The sequence below is a fragment of the Meles meles genome, chromosome 6 (genome assembly GCF_922984935.1).
Source record: "Meles meles chromosome 6, mMelMel3.1 paternal haplotype, whole genome shotgun sequence".
NCBI classification, from domain to species: domain Eukaryota; kingdom Metazoa; phylum Chordata; class Mammalia; order Carnivora; family Mustelidae; genus Meles; species Meles meles.
The window spans coordinates 33,882,272-33,892,160 of record NC_060071.1 but is presented as its reverse complement, the minus strand read 5'-3'; positions in this window follow the sequence as shown (position 1 = coordinate 33,892,160).

Sequence of the window (9,889 nt, the reverse complement as noted above, 5' to 3'; positions counted from 1 at the left end):
ATCAAGCATACAAAAACCGAGCACACAGTAAGTGTTCCTAAAAGGGTGCCGTCCTTCTCACCTTCCCTTGCTCTGTTATTCAGGAGAACCCCAGCGAGGTCAGCAACGTCCCCCACTTAGCACCTGCTCTGGAAAAAGCCCTCCCAGAGCCAGGCAGACAGCCGCTAGGAGTGGTTCCCCAAAGGGCTGATTTCTGCCTTTCTGTGAAGGGATGACCAACCCGCCCAGGCTTTCCGGAAGTGGCGTTATCTCTTCCCCTTCCAGATGCCCTTGGTTCCCTGTCCTCATCTACATCGGCCAGCCTTGCCCACAGCATGTCTTGCAAAACTCTCAGTTGGAAAGGGTCAGCTCTGGCTCTGGCCCTAGTTGAGTCTGGAACAGGGTCCTGTCCAGGCCCCTAGCTGCCAACTGTTTCCAGAAGAGACATGCCCCAGCTCTCAAGACAGGGCTCTGTGACACAGGCCCGCCTCCAGCGCCTGTCTTCCCTTTTCCTTGGGAATCTCCTCTCTGGCCACCAGCGAGCGCTGTTCCCCCTCAGACCCGGTGAGCCCACAGACCAGCACCTTTAGAGACCAAACTCACTGGAAAAGAGAGCAGAAGGCAAGTCATCGCGGGGAGTGCAACAAGAAGAAAATGACCTTTGTCTAATCGCCGTTATGAATCTGACACTTCCCACGCAGGACCTTACCTCATATTCCTGCCACACGATGGGTGTGGGGTCCGCGCTACTGGGGAGGCTTCAAAGTGACAAACGGAAACTGGCCTCTGGCTGACAGAGGCAAGAAATAAACGTGCTGTGACCAAAAGCAGCAGCAAAGGCAGAGAACCATGCTGGGGAAGTGGCAGTCCCCCTAGGGAGACAGCCACAAGAAGACAGCTAAGATCAGGCCTTCAGTGTGGTTTGAACAGGATGCTGTCCCTGGCCTCTCAGAAAATAATCTCCAAGGGTCGCTGGTGTTGGGGCACTGCATCCCTCTGCCACACATCCTCACCCTAGCTGCCGTGAAGCCTCGAGTTCTCTGGGCCACGAGTTCAGGGGGAACCGCTCCCTTCTCCCAAGCTTTGGTCCTATCACCCCAACCTTAATCCTTCACTCACTCAACTAGCTCTAGGCCCCTGTCAACAGGAAGCACCTAGAACCCAGGCTCCCAGATCCCCGGCAGGCCTGACTTCTCCAGGGAGCTGCTACTCTCCCTGCTGCCTGGCCAGTGGAGCTGGGGGTTGAGGGCCAGCTGCACTACCGGGGACTGAGGAACTGGGGTTGCCTGGCCCCGTGGTGGGGGGAGGGTGTTTAGGGGACAAGAGGGCCATCTCTCCAACCAGAGCTGGCCCTGCCATGGCTCTGTGCCACCTTGTGGACAGACAGAGAAAAAAGAAGCCAGCCCCTGTCCTCAGAGAGCTCAACCCTCCCAGATACCCACAACTCAGAACTCAACTCCGGGGGCACCTAACAACCTGGGTATGGGGACACTTCCCTCCAGGCCCACCTGCAGCCCTTCAAGACTCATTCCTGGTTCAGGGGGCTTCTGGAACCTCCTTCAGCTCAGGGAGGGTCCCCTCTTGCCCAGCTCCACTCCGCTCCCAGCCAAGGGAGGGGTCTTTCCAAAGCTTCCCTATTCTCTCACAGGGCCGGGGTTGGCGCACATGCCTAGTCATAGGTGCAACACCTGAGCAAGAGGGTTTGCATATGATTTGCAAACCTTGACCCGAGGCTCACCAGCGCCCAGCTACTCCAGCTTGCCTCCCAGGCCAGGCAAACCTGTTCCTTCTCCGTGCCAGCCCCCACCCCAGGGCAAGTTTCCGACCTTTGCACCTCGGAGAACCCCAGGAACCCTCTTCTTGCTTTCCCCCAAATTGTTTCCTCAAAGAAGGCAAAACAGCACTAACTGGGGCTTCCAATCTGCAAAGCAGAGCCTGGGCACATCTGGATGGAGGTTGGTTCAGCTCAAAGATGACACTTGGCAGGTGAGAGTCTCTGAGCTGCACTGGGGGTAGGGGGTATCAACCTAGAAGAGGGTTTGTGAGCCTAGCACTCCAGGGGACAACCAAGGAAGCTCTGGCCCAGCCTGATCCCTGGTGTTCTCGAGCCTAGAGAGTAGTAGTAGTAAACACACCCGAGATATTTGGTGAACGGCTGAAGGAGGGCTTGAATTAGTAGGCCATTCTGTAGTCAGCTGGAGTGGCAGGCCCAGACAGAAGCCTCAGGAAACAGTGCTGAAAGCTTAGAGGGCAAGGGATGGGGGGAGCCAGGACCACATAGCCTGTTGGGAGTCAGAGCAAAAATTCTCTTCTGCCTGTTGGAGAGTGAGAGCGTGATTTGTGCCAAATCACTGGGTTCTGTGGTTAATTTCTCATGGTTAGCATCATAAGTACCCTGTGAGGTGGACCTCCCATGCCCATTTTATGGAGGACGAAACTGAGCCTCAGAAAGGTTTTAAGTGACTTTTGCTCAAGGTCACACAGCTGGGCAGGAGTGAGGCCAAGACTCTAACACAGAGCTGCTAAAAGAAATTCGGTGAGGGGTGCCTGGGTGGCTCAGTCAATTAAATGTCTGCCTTCCGCTCAGGTCATGATCTCCAGGTCCCGGGATTGAGTCCCATATCAGGATCCCTGCTCAGCGGGGAGACTGCTTCTCTTCTCTCTCTGCCTGCCGCTCTGCCTACTTGTGCTCGTTCTCTCTATCAAATAAAGAAATAAAATATTTAATAAAATAAAATAAATTGGGTGATAAGGATGCAGTGGCATCCTGGGTCCTTCCTCCCCTACCCAGGATCTGACGACCGAGTTCCCTCACAGAATCCCTCTTAAGTTTCTGTATCTGCAAAACGGAGATAACAATGACCCTTACCTTGCGAGTATACTGAGAGGATGAAATGCCCATTAAGACATGTAAAGTGGAAGGAAAAAATGAAACAAGTTGGGATCGGGAGGGAGACAAACCATAATAGTCTCTTAATCTCACAAAACAAACTGAGGATTGCTGTGGGGAAGGGGGTCGGGAGAGGGTGGTTGTGTGATGGACATTGGGGAGGGAATGTGCTATAGTGAGTGTTGTGAAATGTGTAAACCTGATGATTCACAGACCTGTACCCCTGGGGCAAATAATACATTATATGTTAATAAAAATAATTAATTTTTTAAAAGGGACATGTAAAGTGCTGGATGTCTGGGTGGTTCCGTCAGCTAAGCGTCTGCCTTCAGCTCTGGTCATGATCCCAGATTCTCCGGGAGCCCAGGATCGAGTCCCGCATTGCACAATGGGGCATCTGCTTTTCCCTCACACCCTCCACCATCTCATCTCATCTCCGCTTTCTCTCTCTCAAATAAATAAATGAATAAAATCTTAAAAAGAAAAAAGACATGTAAAGAGCTTAGGACAGGGGCGCCTGGGTGGCTCAGTGGATTAAGCCGCTGCCTTCGGCTCAGGTCATGATCTCAGGGTCCTGGGATCGAGCCCCGCATCGGGCTCTCTGCTCTGCAGGAAGCCTGCTTCCTCCTCTCTCTCTGCCTGCTTCTCTGCCTAATTGTGATCTCTCTCTCTGTCAAATAAATAAATAAAATCTTAAAAAAAAAAAAAGAGCTTAGGACAGCACGTTGTTAGTCTCTTATGAGTGTTACCTAGTTATTATTATTATTGTTACCTCAAATTCATGTTATTCATTCAACCAACCTCTGAGCACTGCATTTTAGCCCCCAAGAGCGGATCAGGAACCCCCCCACAAAGGGGTAGTCAGGGCTACGATGCTGACAGGGCCCAGCAGAAGGGAGGGATCTAGCATTGGGACCTGGGCTGATCACTGCTGCTTCCCAGAGGACAGAAAGTCAGTCAATTCTCCACCTGTGAGGAGGAATATCTTTAAAAATACAAAGGCACAGCCAGCACCGTAGTAAAACCCTCAAAGAGCAGGGTCCCTCTGCCTGGGGAGGAGGTCCACAGACGCTCAAGGTCCTGGGAGGCTCGGCTCTGGGGCTCTGCCCCCTGCCCTGTCCATTACTCCATCCTGGCCTCATCATTCTTCTTCTCGAAAGTTCTACCCCTTCAAGCTCCACTGCCTCTGCCTGCTTCCCAGGCTGGGTCTGAGCCCTCAGGTGAGGTCTCTGCTCTGAACTCACAGCACACCCGTACACCCCCTCTAAGTAACTCTCATCACCTCGTCTCACACCCAGGCCCCACTCACCAGAACATTCCAAGAAGACAGGGACTGAGGAAGAGAGAAACCTGTGCTATGAGGGCAGCACTGAGACAGCTGGCAGGGACGACAGGCACCTTAACCAATTCATGCCACGGACTTCGCTAGGCAGCCTCCACTTCCGGGAGGTTCTAAGTCAGGCAAGCCAGTACCCATGACCTTTGAGGGCAGACAACTGGCCAGTTAACTCCCCTGTGGTGGGGAAGTGCCTGTGTGCGGGCGGCCTCAGGCCACAAGAGTGGGGTCTGCCAGTGCCCCAGTGACCTTTCAGTTGGGTCACCACTGCTACCAACACCACTAATGCCACAAAGCCACCAAAACACCGCCACCAAGACTTCGACCGCCGTCACGTCGGAAACAAAGACTGACTTCCCAGGAAACTGCCATGGAGCAAAGAGGGGCAATGAAGAGAACAGATCTTAATCTGACAGAAAAAAAATGCTTGAATAAGAGTAAGCGCTCAGTAAATATTGGGCGTCACCATCAGTAATAACAAGGGCACCCAGCACATAGTAGGTACTCAGCAAACAGCAGCTCCCTCGACCTGGGGAGTGAGAAGTTGGAGGCGGTGAGCCAACAGTCACCTACACTCGTGCACGAGGAGTCAGAGCTGCAGGAGAGAGACAGCCGTGACCCTTCAGGACACAGGTGGGGAAGCTGAGGCCTAGACAGGGAGGCCTCGCCCAAAGTCAGAAGCAAGGTCTGTCCCTAGAGCCTTGGTTTCCTAGGCCAACACCTCATCCTCATGATAAACTCCACCAGCCCGAGGAGGGAGGGTGATGTGTGACACCCCTGGATTCCACTAGCCTCGCTCACTCCAAGGACAGTTCTGTAAGGGTGGGAATTCAGGCTGAAGCTCAAGGGCCTCTGCAGAAGGCCAAAGCCTGGCCCCCACATGAGGTAGGTGCAGCTTCTTGACTTGATGGAGCCCGGGAAGCCGGCCGTCCTGCAGATCAGGAAGGGAAAGAGGGTCCAAGGGAAGCCCATCCTGGCCCCTGGTTCCCCGAGCTTTTAGCAGCTGTGGGCATCAACATGGCCATCTAGCCAAGCAGGCCCTGGCTTCCCTAGGGATCTCAGCCCTTGACACAGGTCTGGTCTCCCTGGCCATCTTCCCTCAAGATCCTCTTTCAACTGCCTCCACCCCTCCCCGCCCCCCACCGCTCTTCGGGTCAGCGAGACCCCGCAGCATGGCAGTGCTATTCACCGCAGGCCGAGTGACCCCTGAAGCCCATGCCCTTTCCACTTGGTCTCACTGCCACCCGGGGGTCCCCAGCTGCTATTTCTTATCAGTGCCCCTAGGCTTCTTCCCCAGGGACAGAACTTTCGAACTTTCCACCTTCCACACCCCCTTTCTGGAGGAGCCTCGTTCCCCAAGTGGAGATACTGTTGTCGAGGCCAAAGAACAGCTCCCAGGGCCGGAGGCCGCCGGAGGTGCTGTCAGGCAAGGGCAGCTGTCACAGCCAGCTCAGCCTGAGCACCTGCTTGGCAGGAAGTTAGAAGGGGACTTTGCTGGAAATCTGCCTTTAATCTTGGCTTCCTGTTTTCTGCCCTGGGGGACCGCCCAGAAGGTCTGAGTTTCAAACCATTTCACACCAGCTTCTCTAAACTGTCATCTCAGAGCCAAGGGGGAGGGGAGGAGGCAGGAGGGAGAGAGGACCCTGGGAACACAGAGCAGTCCTGCCATAAAGGTGCTTAAACTCTGGACTTCCGTCAACCAACCACCAATCCAGCTCTGCGGAGAGCTAGCCTTGCTCATGTTGTTAAAATGCAGCCAGGAGTCCTGAGCTCCGTGCTCCCCATCCTAGTTTCCAGACTCTCTTTTTTTACTTCCCCCAGGGTAGAGACTAGTGGCCCAGCCTGGGAGAGCGAGTGCTGAGGCTACCAAGCAGAGCAGAGGTGCTCCTCTTAAATTTCCTCCCCAGTCCTAAAACTCAAGGACCTTCCTCCTGGGATGATTTCCTTGCCTATAGTCTGCTGAGTTCTGAGGCCGTTTGGTGCTCGAAGCTTTGGAGCTCCTCAGACCCGAATCCCAGTCCTGGGAGGGTAGGACTCTGGGGAAGTTCTTTACATCATTCAAGCCTCAGTGGCCTTGTCTGTAGAACTTGACTCCAAACGCCAACCCAACATCTCCACGTCTCACAGGGGCCTTACATCCGGTTTGTCCAAATCAGCTTTTGAGCGCTCCCCACACTTGCCCCTCTCCCAAGCCTTCCGCACCGCGGCAAAGGAGCCCCATCTTTTCCCAGATGCTCCAGCCATACCCAAGGATTAGGCCTGCTTTCTCCTGTGGCCTCATTCCCCACAAACAGCACCCGAGCAAGAGCTGTCATGTGGCTCCTCTTTGTCTGTGGGGGCCCATGCCCATCACCTCTGGGTCCCCACTGGCCTTATAATAAAATCCAAACTCTGGGGTGCCTGGGTGGCTCAGCCAGTTAAGCATCTGCCTTTGACTCAGGTCATGATCCCTCCAGGGATCAAGCCCCACATCCGGCTCCCTACTCAGAGGGGAGCCTATTTCTACCTTTCCCTCTGCCCCTCCCCCTGCTTGTGCTCTCTCTCTCTCTTTTTCTGTCAAATAAATAAATACAATCTTTAAAAAAATAAAATAAAATAAAATAGGGGTGCCTGGGTGAGTTAAAGCGTCTGCCTTCAGCTCAGGTCATGATCAAGCCCCACATCGGGCTCTTTGCTCAGCAGAAAGCCTGCTTCCTCCCCCCCCCCCCACTCTCTCTCTCTGCCTGTCTCTCTGCCTACTTGTGATCTCTCTGTCAAATAAATAAGCAAAATCTTTTAAAAAAAATAATATCTAAACTTGTGTAATAAGACACCTGACCCACAAGGCACCCCAGGATCTGGCCCCTTCCTCCAATTCCTCTCTTCCCCACTTGTGGACTGTGTCCCCTTGGCTTTCTGACCAACCTTCAAGCTGCTGAGCCTCTGTGCCTGGCTCCGCTAGTATGTGCTCTTCCACCCAGCATTCATGCCTTCCTGTCTTCCGCCACAGCATCTAATCACCCCATTTGCTTATCTTGCTGGGCAAGAGCCATGGGGGCCTTGCTTGTGCCTTCATCTCCAGCCTCCAGGACCATGGCAAGCACTTAGTAGGTGTTCAATAAGGGTTTGTCGAGTGAGTGAATGCTAAGGGACTAGGGAAATAGGAAGTTAGCTCTCCCCCTAGAGCTCACCCAATGGGCCAGGGTACTTTATTGGTTTGTCTCCTGGACCTGGGGTTCAGGGAGGGGGAAAAAAATGTATTTCATTCTGCTGTGGAGAGGCAGAGCCAAGACTCAAACGCAATTCTATTTGACTCCAAAGTTCACACTCGTGGCAGTAGCAAACCAAGGGAGAAAATCAAATGTGTGGGGGATAAAGGAAGATGGCTTGGTGACAAAACTGGGACAAGAATTAGAGCATTTTCCCCAAATCCCCACAGTCCTTTCCCATTTCACCAGCTGACCCCGTGGGGGGTGGGGAGCTGTCAACTTCTCCCTTTCAGAAGCCTTCTGCAGAGCTGCTACTTTCCTCCAGGCTGAGAGGTGGCCCCACACAGCTCTCCCTTATCATTCCATCTTAACCTCAGAGGAAAGAAAGGGAAACCAACCAGGGCTGAGCACCCTCCCCCACCGCCACCCCCAGGGCGGTTATCTTGCTGAATCTGCAGCATCTCTCATGAGCATAAGGATATTTTGAGCCTCATCTTACAAAAGAGGAAACTGAGCTCAGAGACCTTAAGTAGTTAGCCCAAGGTCACACAGCTAGTCAGTGGCTCAGCTGAGATTTAACTTAAGATTTGAACCCCCAATCCGTGCTTTTTTTCCATTACACCACAGCACTCTCTGAGACTGTATATCTCCTCAAAGGGTAGAGGTGTGACTACTACCTCCCCCCTTTTTAAAAATAATTAATTTTTGAGAGAGCTGGAAGAGTGCCCTTGTAGGGGGTGGGGGACAGAGGGGGAGGGAGAGAGACTCTTAAGCAGGCTCCACTACCCAGCGCGGAGCTCAATGCCGGACTCGATCTCATAACCCTGAGATCATGACCTGAGCCAAAATCAAGAGTCAGACGCTTAGCCGACTGCACCACCCAGGCGCCCCTATTTCCCTCCTTGAAGGGCTAGCCCCTTACTGGGAAGCTGGCCCAGGGGTGCAGTGGGTCACAGGGCGAGCCTGTGGTTTGTCTGGGGAGGCACACCCAACTCGTGCTCCTGGCATTTGAGGCTCTTTGCACACTCAGCCATGCTGTCTCTCCAGCTCACTCTCCCCAGGGCCCATTACTGTCCCTCTCATTCGTTCAGTCTGGGTATACTACACTTTGCCAGTATGCCTCATTTCCTTCACCAGACAGTGCCCCTCCTCTCTGCCCACCCAACCCTGATTCTTCCTCCAGGGCCCAGTCCCTAAGAAGTGTCTTGATGCCTCCTACCTACGCCAGAGTCTGGTTTCTCCTCCATCACTAACCACCGCCCCCCACCCCCCCAACACACACAACCACACTCACTGTCTGCTTCTGTAGCTCAGAGCAGACCACTTCCCTGCTCCGCATTAATTGTGACATGTAACAGTGGTACTTAGCTGAGGGCTGATCATGTGCCAACCACTGCACATTAAGCACTTTAAATGATTTAACTCATTTCCTCACCACAAAGCCTTAAGAAATGGGTGCTATTATTTCCCCCATTTTACCAAATGGGGAAACCATAGCACAGAGTTTAAGTAACTTTCCCAATGTCACACAGCTACTGCCAACAACTTCATTGCCTCCAGGCTGAAAATAAAGTCCAAGAAAGTCCCACCACGTTCGTTGGCTCTCTTGTCCCTGCAGAGACCCCATCTCCCCCCACTTCCCCGAGCCTTCAAGTGTTCCCGTCTTTCCCCGCCTTCGTCCTGGCTGTTGTTCCCCCACCTGGGCTCCCCGTCCTACTAAGCCTTCCCGCTAGCCCTCCACTCTTTCCTCTTCCTGTGGACCTCCCACACCACCTCTCCACCTTTCTCAGCAGTTTCTTCGCACTTGTTTGTTGGCCTGTCATTTATCCTACTGAGAACCCCCTGACAGTAAGGTGAGGTGGCCTAGCAGACTTCAGAGCAGAACCTGTCACGTTGTCACGTTGTCAGAGACAGGAAACATTTGAATGAGTGAATGAATGCTTACTAGTAGCCGCGAATGAGTCCTACTCTTCACTACAGATCCCAGGACAGAGGCCCAGGTCACGCCTCAATCGCCTCTGCATCGGGGGACCGGAGCCCAGAGAAAGCTCTGAGGTCGCCCCACTGCGGCCTGGTGGGCCCTCACGGGTGGGACCTTCCCGAGCCTTCAGCTCGGGCCCGCTGGTGGGGGCAGGGCGTGGGTGCGGACACACCCCCCGTAGTGCCGCCGGTGCCCAGCAGGGGGCGCCGCTCCTCCGGCCCACGCCCCGCCGCGCGCCGGGCAGGCCCCCTCGCGCAGGCGCGCTGCCGCGGGCGGAGGATCCGGGCCGCGCTTCCTCTCGCCAGGCCTGCGAGCTTCCTCCCAGCGAAGCCCCCGGCAAGCCGAGCTTGGCCGCCGCCGCCGCCGCCACCGCAGACGTCCTCCCGCTCCCGCCCCACCCCGCACCCTGCCCGGGGGGCCTGCCGGGGTGGGGTCCGAGCGGGGCTACCGCCCCGCCGCGCCGCCGTCGGGGCCGTCCCCCGGCCAGCAGTCCCTCCCGCCCCAGCCAGCCCGTG